The sequence below is a fragment of the Dendroctonus ponderosae genome, unplaced genomic scaffold, assembly GCF_020466585.1.
Source record: "Dendroctonus ponderosae isolate FM_Combo_2020 unplaced genomic scaffold, Dpon_F_20191213v2 Dpon_F_20191213_6, whole genome shotgun sequence".
In the NCBI taxonomy this organism is placed as follows: Eukaryota; Metazoa; Arthropoda; class Insecta; order Coleoptera; family Curculionidae; genus Dendroctonus; species Dendroctonus ponderosae.
The window spans coordinates 12564974-12573698 of record NW_026018814.1 but is presented as its reverse complement, the minus strand read 5'-3'; positions in this window follow the sequence as shown (position 1 = coordinate 12573698).

Sequence of the window (8725 nt, the reverse complement as noted above, 5' to 3'; positions counted from 1 at the left end):
CTACACCTCCAAGCGATAATGAGAAAAATGACGATTTAGGTGAAACGTATTCTACCGTAGACACTAATGCTGTTCCAACCATTTTTGAAATGATAAAAAAAGTGTCAGAAACGCGGAATTTTCTACAATCACGCCAAGTTCCTAATCATATCTGGGAGTACTTTTGTGATTTTGAAAACCACATAAATAACATCGATTTTTGCAGCAGAAATGTACAAATAAAAATTACAGACTTTATGAAGTAGATTTCAAATTGAATTTTGTTTATTTTTTTGTGTTAATTTTAGTAATACCTACTAACTTCTACTACTCTATGTAAAAATAACAAAATAAAATACACCACGTGTTTTTGTATTATTATTCGCTTATAGCGAACTCCGGATATAACTAACCAGTTTCAGTTCATTTTTCAAGTTCGTTATATCCGGACTCAACTGTATTTCCATTCATTTTTTGGAGGTGCTCGTACCAGATAAATTAACATCCGCTACGCCAGTCCCCAGCCTGGAGCCCGTCCACTTAAGACAAAAGGAATGAGGAGGGATTGATCAGCGAGTAAAGCCCGTTTGTTCGATGATACGATGGTACGAAAGTGTTTCTATTGGTTGGAGATCTGTCAATTCGTACGAACGGATGGATGCATGGGACACGGGCTTAACACTCCGCTAAAGAACCGGCGTCCAGCTGCTCCAGCAGATGATAGCACCCTGTGGGGCTGCCTAGGGTACAGCCCAAAAGCCCTGCAATCAATGGTCTTGAGAGTCGGGAAATACATGCTATTTCAATTTAGTTAAGAGAACAGAAGAGCCTATGGTGAGAAGATAACTCGTCTCCAAAGTCCAGAAAGACTGCCAGTTTATGAGGAGGAAACGCGGTGAAAACAGCTGCCTGGTCATACAGGTTGGGGGTTGATACGATGGACCTGCACTCCATCACTTGGACAAAATATAAACAACGCAAATTTCTGAACAGAGCTTCAGAAACGGACGGAAATTATAGACCACGACATTTGGTAAAGAAAAGGATTATAAGATCTGGAATGTGGAACATTCAAGATTTCAACCAAGAAATACCAAGTTTTCAGAGAAATCAACAAACATTAAAACTGGCGTGGACCAAGACCAAGAAGGGCCAAGGCCCCGAAGAAAAAACATGGTTACTTATATACGAGTACACTCAGGTGTCAATAGAAGAGAGAGGTAGCAGCGGAATATCGTTGATAGTGAATAAGAAGTACAAAAAGCATACAATCCATGGATCAAATAAATGACCGAATAGTGCAGAAAATTGATTTTTTATTCTTTGTAAAGACCTTTTTTCGTACTCTCTAGACACCCACGTTCAGAGTTATTTTTTTTATCCCCGTGTATAAATAGGTCGGTGCTTTCCTTACTAAAAACTATACCTAGTTTGAATTTGTTCTTGTTGTCCTTTAAAAAACCGTTCAATTTCGTTATAAAATGGCATATTTGTAATCAAATAATAATCGTATTTCCAGCTGCTTGAGTATCACCTTATTGTAGACTTACAGAATTTTCCATTCCTTTACGCAAGCCACAACCGATTATACGGCAATATTTATGGCTTTCCAAATACAATTAACAACCGATTAATCGGCATGTTTGAAGCCTACGTTTTATAAATGTTCCGCCGGGCTATAAAACAAAATTGTTATGCTGTTTAGCTGTTGTCAAAACTGTTCTCCGCACTCACCTGATTTGACTGCTCGATATTTTTTATGGAAATATGTAGAAAAATACTCTATAACATAACCCAACAACACCATTTAACGCATCAATCCTGAAAATAACCAATTTCCTTGCTAAACTGGGGATTACGTATAGGAAAACTTTATAGTCTTTAATATAAAATTGTATTTTTTATCTGTTCTTGTCATAAAATGCACGCTGCTCCCTTCAAATTAAGCAAGTTATTACCGTGCAAATGTTTGAACAAATTTCTGGGGCAACTTGAAAGTCTTAGAATAATTTTTGTAGGTTTCTCAGAAATTGTAAGCTTTATGTAAAATGAAACTCGGTGAAACTTTTCGTTTGTTCGTTGACACGAATAAGATACTAGTTTACAGGGTATTCCATTTTAAAATTGCAATGTCGGGTTGAATCTGGTGATTGGGTTAAATATGGACCCCGGCGGTCTTCCACTTCTCCATAAAATTATGCTTTTTAAAAATGTATTTGTTTATCTGAATAGGCCTGTACGTACATATCTACGTTATATGTATATCTTTTTAAGCATGAACCATTAAAATTATTGTTTTTCCATTATTTCTGCTTACTGAACACTGTGATTGACGCCAACAGTGAGTCGCAAACCTAAACTTACAACTTCGTTAATTCTTCTGGATAAGCTGTAGTCATCAAAAACCATTTCCCTCAATATGTGTAAACGTTTTAAAAAGTAAATGCATTCTAAAGTACCAACCAAATTAATTGTTTCGATCCAATAGAAAATATAATACTTTTGAATTCATAAAGTATACTGCTAAAAATATTAAAACTAAATCAGTCAGCACTTTCCAACAAAGTGGTTAACAGCATATTAATAAGGAAAACTAAATAATGGTATTTATGTGGCTACAAGCTAGAATACGGCATTGTTTGATTTGGCAATTTTGGCAAGTTTCAAATATTGCTGTAGTGACCTGTAGAACTAAATCCATTAAAAACCTATACGTAAAGTATTAATACTTAACTGAGACCTGAATTCCGATAAGCGGTCTAGGTAGTGGTCACAAGGTTCATGGTCTGCTTTGCGTAAAGTCAATTTAAATTATTAAATCATCTTAGTGGTGATCTCCCATTTATTACTTAGTTTAATAAAATCACCGGGAATGCAGGCAGTTGAGATCTGAAGAAATGTCGCACTCTAAATGGGCGTTTTCTCTCACATGCTTTTTTTACTTCAAAAATTCGCAACTTCCAAACTAACCTGAGTAGAATCCTGAAACTTTCACCATCCGGAGGCCACACTTGGCTTTCAGCACAGGTGAAATTTCAACGGAATTACCAGAAATTCACACTTGTGGGATCTTAATAAACATTGCACTCCAAATGGACGTTTTCACCCAACTGTGTTATTTCGGTTAAAAAGGTGTAACTTCCAAACTCAACACAGTAATCACTTCAACCCTTCACCATCTTTAGCTGACACTTGGCGCAACATACGTGAAACGTTTTATTACAATGGGCCGTAGTCTAAAAAATCGTAATTTTTCCCAACCTAACGCATATCGAATTCAAAATGAAAGTTTTAACCAGGAGTGCGCTCTCCCGCTTAAAAATCTGGAACTTTGAAACTGATATCAGTAGGAACGTGAGACTTTCATCATCGTTCGAAGACATGAGGCCTCATATACAGGAAAAGTTTAATAAAAATCGGCAGAAATCTTGATTTTTCCCAGCTTAGCGCATACCGGATTCAAACTGGAAGTTTTAACCTAAGTGCACTCCCCCATTTAAAAATACGCAACTTCTACACGAACCCGAGTAGCAATTTCAGACTTTCACCATCTCTGGCGGATCCCTTGCTCAAAGATCGTGAAAAGTTTAATAAAATCGACCGAAATTTGGATATTTTCCAGCTTAGCGCATACCGGATTCAAAATGGAAGTTTTGACTTAAGTGCGCTTTCCGGTTGAAAAATTCGCAACTTTGCAACTAAGGCCGGTAGGAAATTGAGATTTTAACCACCGTAAGAAAACACTCGACGCAACATACGTCAAAAGTTTAATCAAAATCGGCGGAAATCTAGATTTTTCCCAGCTTAGCGCATTCCATTAAAAGGTAGAATTAAGCTCTTCTCTGTAAACAACTTTTTCACGTCCAAAAGCATCTCAAGAACCTTAAAGGTGAGAGTCTATAAAAGCATTATAAGACCAATAATCGCTTATGGATGCGAGACATGGACAATGACTAAGGCTAATGAAGAAAAACTTAGGCTTTTCGAAGCAGCTCTCCAAAAATTAATACCCCTCTGAATCTTTTGGAGGAACGGGAGGCTTGAAGGCGCCTAGTGTAGGCAGCCAAGAGCTACCCTGGGTTTTAGAGCTACCTGATATTGTAAATGCGCTCGTCATTGGATCGTTGCGATTTTTGATAAAAACTTATTAAATTACGACTTTTAAAACAAAAATGTTGACTACGTTCAAGAAAGGTTCTATTTTTACTGTTGAATAACTGAGTAATCAGAGCATAGAATAGACAAGAATTAAAAAGTTGACCTTCAAGATTATTTACAATATTTCTAACGCGCATACGGCCCAAATATGAATTGAGATTATAAATAATTATCTAATTTCCAAATATTTACATGTGTATGGTTTTAATAAAATTTACTTTAGCTTTGTAGCGCTGTTTTAGGAGTACCTATCATTTTCAAGCCGTAATCTCAGATACACTGATGAACAAAATTAGGATCCGATCTAATGTAAAGGAAAACATATTATAATAATTATAATAATCCCTACATACTTCAATCAAAATTCAAATTATTGTTTTTTAAATTAACATGAGAATGTTTTCGAAATAGAAATTAAAACAAAACATGTATCACTAGTTTATAAGATTTTTGGTAAATATTTATGAAAAATATATTTTGAGTCAGGTAAAGTTTCCGTCTTTAACCGATTAAATAGCGTATATTGCCGTCTCTAGTTCGAATAACGTCCCTCAAACGTCTTGGAATGCCATAAAAAAGGTTTGTAATCAATTATTGGGGTACGTTGGGCCATTCTTGAAGAACCACGTTTTCCAGTTCAGCCAAGTTCTCAGGAGTAGGATCTCGTCGTCGAATGCGTCGTTTACGCTGATCCCAAACATGTTTAATCACGTTAAGGTCAGGACTACTCGCTGACGACACTAAACGTTGTATGCCAACCTCATTACGATATTCGTGCACGATCTGGCATTATCATCCATCAACAAGAAATTGTCGCCGATGTGAGGTGAAAAAGGTATGACATGGTTTTGTAAAATCTCTTGAATGTACTTCTGGGAAGCTAATGATCTTCCTCGGATCACCACAAGGTCTATAGGGGCCTTCAAAGAAATACCACCCCAAAACATTACTGACCCACCACGGAAAGCCAGTTCGAGAACCATACATGCTTGGCTGCATCTTTCTCCTGGTTTTCTCCAAATAAAAATTCGCCCATCCGACGATTTTAAACCCACTCTAACTTCATCAGTAAACTCGATTTTCTTCCAGTCATGCAAATCCCAATCCCCATGTTCTCGAGCAAAATCAACCCTAGCTTGGTTAAGAAAGGACCTGCTGCGGGAGGTTTTTCACTCAATCCAGATTCATTGAGCCTCCTTCTTACCGTCTTGGAAGAAATTGCAAAGCATTTCGGGCATTTCGAATTCGATTTTTTATCACATTTTCGGTAATCAATCGATTGCAACAGCTTGCACTTGTATAAAACGATCGTCCACTTGGTTTGTGGATAATGGTCGGCCCTGCCCTGGTCGTCTAGCATGGCAACTTGTTCTCCAAAAACGCTGAAGACATCGACCAAAGGTGATGTGATGAACATCCAACCTTCGGGAGACCTCACGTTAGGAATGCCCTTCAACAAGGTGACAATTTTGACCGCAGCAAACTCACTAAAATTTCTTCCTGGGGACATTTCAATGCGAATACACTTTAGTTACATACACAAGTTCGTAAAAACGCAAGAAAATTGAATCAAAAACAGTACCACACTTGCGGAAACAATGATGAGATGTTGCAAATGACACAAAACAAGTAGAAACTTGCATTGGAATGCATAGAAAAGGACCAAAAGCAGTTGGTACCAGCCTACTTGGGGAAAAAATGATTTATTAGAAAATGAATAAGTGATGCGCAAATTTTGTCCATCAGTGTATTTAAAGTATTCAATTCAGTAACGTTAAATGCCATTATTTGCATATAATTAATAAGTGTCGGAAAATGCGTCCTCCTATACTGACTATACAACAAACAAGTACGTGAATCTTGGTTGTAAGAAGATGTGCACCGCAAGCTGCAAGCCATCTATCTACTTACATACACTCTATCTCGTCTACCACTTTACAAATCCCATTAATCTAATTAGTTCTAATGGAATCTGCCAGATATTTTTATTTCCCTCGTTATCTCTGAATCAAATCCCTAAATTGCCAGATTAATTTTATCATTGCCGCTTTCGACTGTTCGATTCAACGGCTTAAACAAACGACCAACCTCAAACTACGGAAAATCAAACACGGAACTAATATCTTTATTAAATTCATTCATTGGAAAAGGTCTATTTGTCTAATTGTGTATCAATAGTGGGCATGCCGTGTCTACATTGGAGCACTTCTGGTGCCGGAATACACCGTAAAGCTGGTAAACGCATTATGCCATTCTTATATATCGTAAATATTTGATTCACAAACATTCAGGAAAGCTGAAGTTAACCGTATTTATTTACAGTATTAGCAATAATACTATCAGATATTAAGTTCGTTCCATTGTTTAATATTGGCAAACCAAAATCGATATTTTTGTAGACAGAGTAATCATAATTATTGGCAAAACGTTTGATATCTGCCATTGTCTTTCGTTGATTGGAGATTCTAAGTAAACGAACATGACCTAGTGTAATTGAACTGGTTCACACTAGTTTTGATTAACTAATAGTAGGTATTTGATAGGTGATGCAAATATTAGTTACTATATGCAGGTATTGATTTTTAAAAAGTTCCGTTGCATGGTCGTTCTGAAGAAAGCAAGTCAAAGTTCCAACCGAAACTAAAGTAGAAAATATATTGAAAATAATAACGCAGTTACTTTTGAACCACTAAATTGCCAATATACTATTGGATGAAGTCACAATAGTATTGCTGCTAAACATTCTTCAATGCAATTTCGCATCTCTGTCGCTCTCGAATTCACTATCCGAAACCGAAAGAGTAGAGAATCTCTGTCAATAATAACAGTGAGGAGTGTTGCAATTTACTGCTGAAAACCAGAGACCCGGACCGGAACCGATATGGACCCAAAACCCGTACGGAACCCATTTTTTATATTAACACACTGTTCACAAGGGCTGAACAGGATCGGAAATCTTCATCTTATTTCGTTTTTTTCGGTTCTTTTTCAGTACATCTTGTAATGTTTGAAATAAATGAATACTTGAGTTCTGAGAATTTCCCCTCCGATAACAAAAAAATGGAAGCAAATTTTAGGTTCACAGGTGGTTAGGCAAATGGCAAAATATGTAATTAGATAAGTATGTAAATATAATAATTTTGATTGTTTGAAACTTTCAACTTCTTGCATTTTTGTTTATTTTATGTTTTTGTGAGTTTTTAACTATGTTTCTAATGCTATTCGTGATTAATAAGTGTTTAGTTATTAGCAGTTGTTGCTTATAACAGTTTTTATGGCTACTGTAAGGAATGTAAGTTGTCATTGAAAAAAACTGGTTTTTCCTTTTCAGTAACAGTTACCTCCAGGAAAATGGAGACAAGAGAAGTTATACTGTTAAATAAAGAAGTGATTCTTCCTGGAACATTTTTGAATCCTCGGTATCAGGTACTTTTAGACGATAATCAAGTAAAAAAGGCAAAAGCATCTTTAAAGTTGTTACAGACTAAACTGATGTTCCTAAAAAACCTGCGTCCTTCTATCCGGATCATTTTCTGTTAGCTGGTGAAACAGACTGATTTCTATGGATCGAACTTGTTTTTCTTAATATATTTTCGTACAGCGGTTGCCGAGACTTGACATTCTTCAGAAGCGTTTTCTGATGACTACTGCAAATTGGAGATAATAGTAAAGACAATATCAATTTATTTGGCTTCGGAAATAAGCCTGAAATAATTACGKACMAAAMCAAAAATRAACGAAGGAAAACACCAAAAAACAAAGATATTAAATGAAAATGGARAAATGASCACGRAAGTGGAARAAATAATAAAACAGTGGACAACTWCTATAGAACACTATATGAGGATAAGAAARCACCACCACGGAAGAGAAGAAAAGAACAGGGTCATGGTTGGAAATGTAGGATCAGAGGATATCCCCGAAATAACGACATGCGAGTCGGAAACGCCTTCAAACACATGCACAACAACAAAGCTCCAGGGAAAATGGTATTATGGTAGAGATGAYAGAATACGGAGACAAATCTATAATAACCCATATTYAAAGATTGTTTAATTTTTGTTTGGCTGAATCGAAAATATCAAATGACTGGTTTAATGCTGTTGTAGTTCTCATTTTCAAGAAGGGTAATCAGTACAAACCTGGAAATTATACACCAATAAGCTTGTTATCAGTGCTCTACAAGCTGTGCACGAGGATTTTTAGACAAAGACTCACCAGTAAATTAGATACATACCAACCGAGAGAGCAAGCCTATACTACTAAAAACCACCTACAGGTAATGAAAACATTAATGGAAAAAGTAAATGAGTACAACATAACACTCTGGGTAGCAATGTCAGACTATGAAAAGGCCTTTGACTCAATAGAGATATGGGCAGTAGTTAATAATCTAAGCAATGGGAAAATTGATTTAGTATAGCTATACCAACAGCATCAAACATATATCGAGACAAGGAGACTCGATATCCTCCAAACTATTGAAATTGGCTATAGAGGACATTTTCTGCTATTTCAGCTAAACTGACAGAACATGGGTATCCTCATACACGGCTAAAGGCTAAGTCACCTTAGATTTGCGGATGAC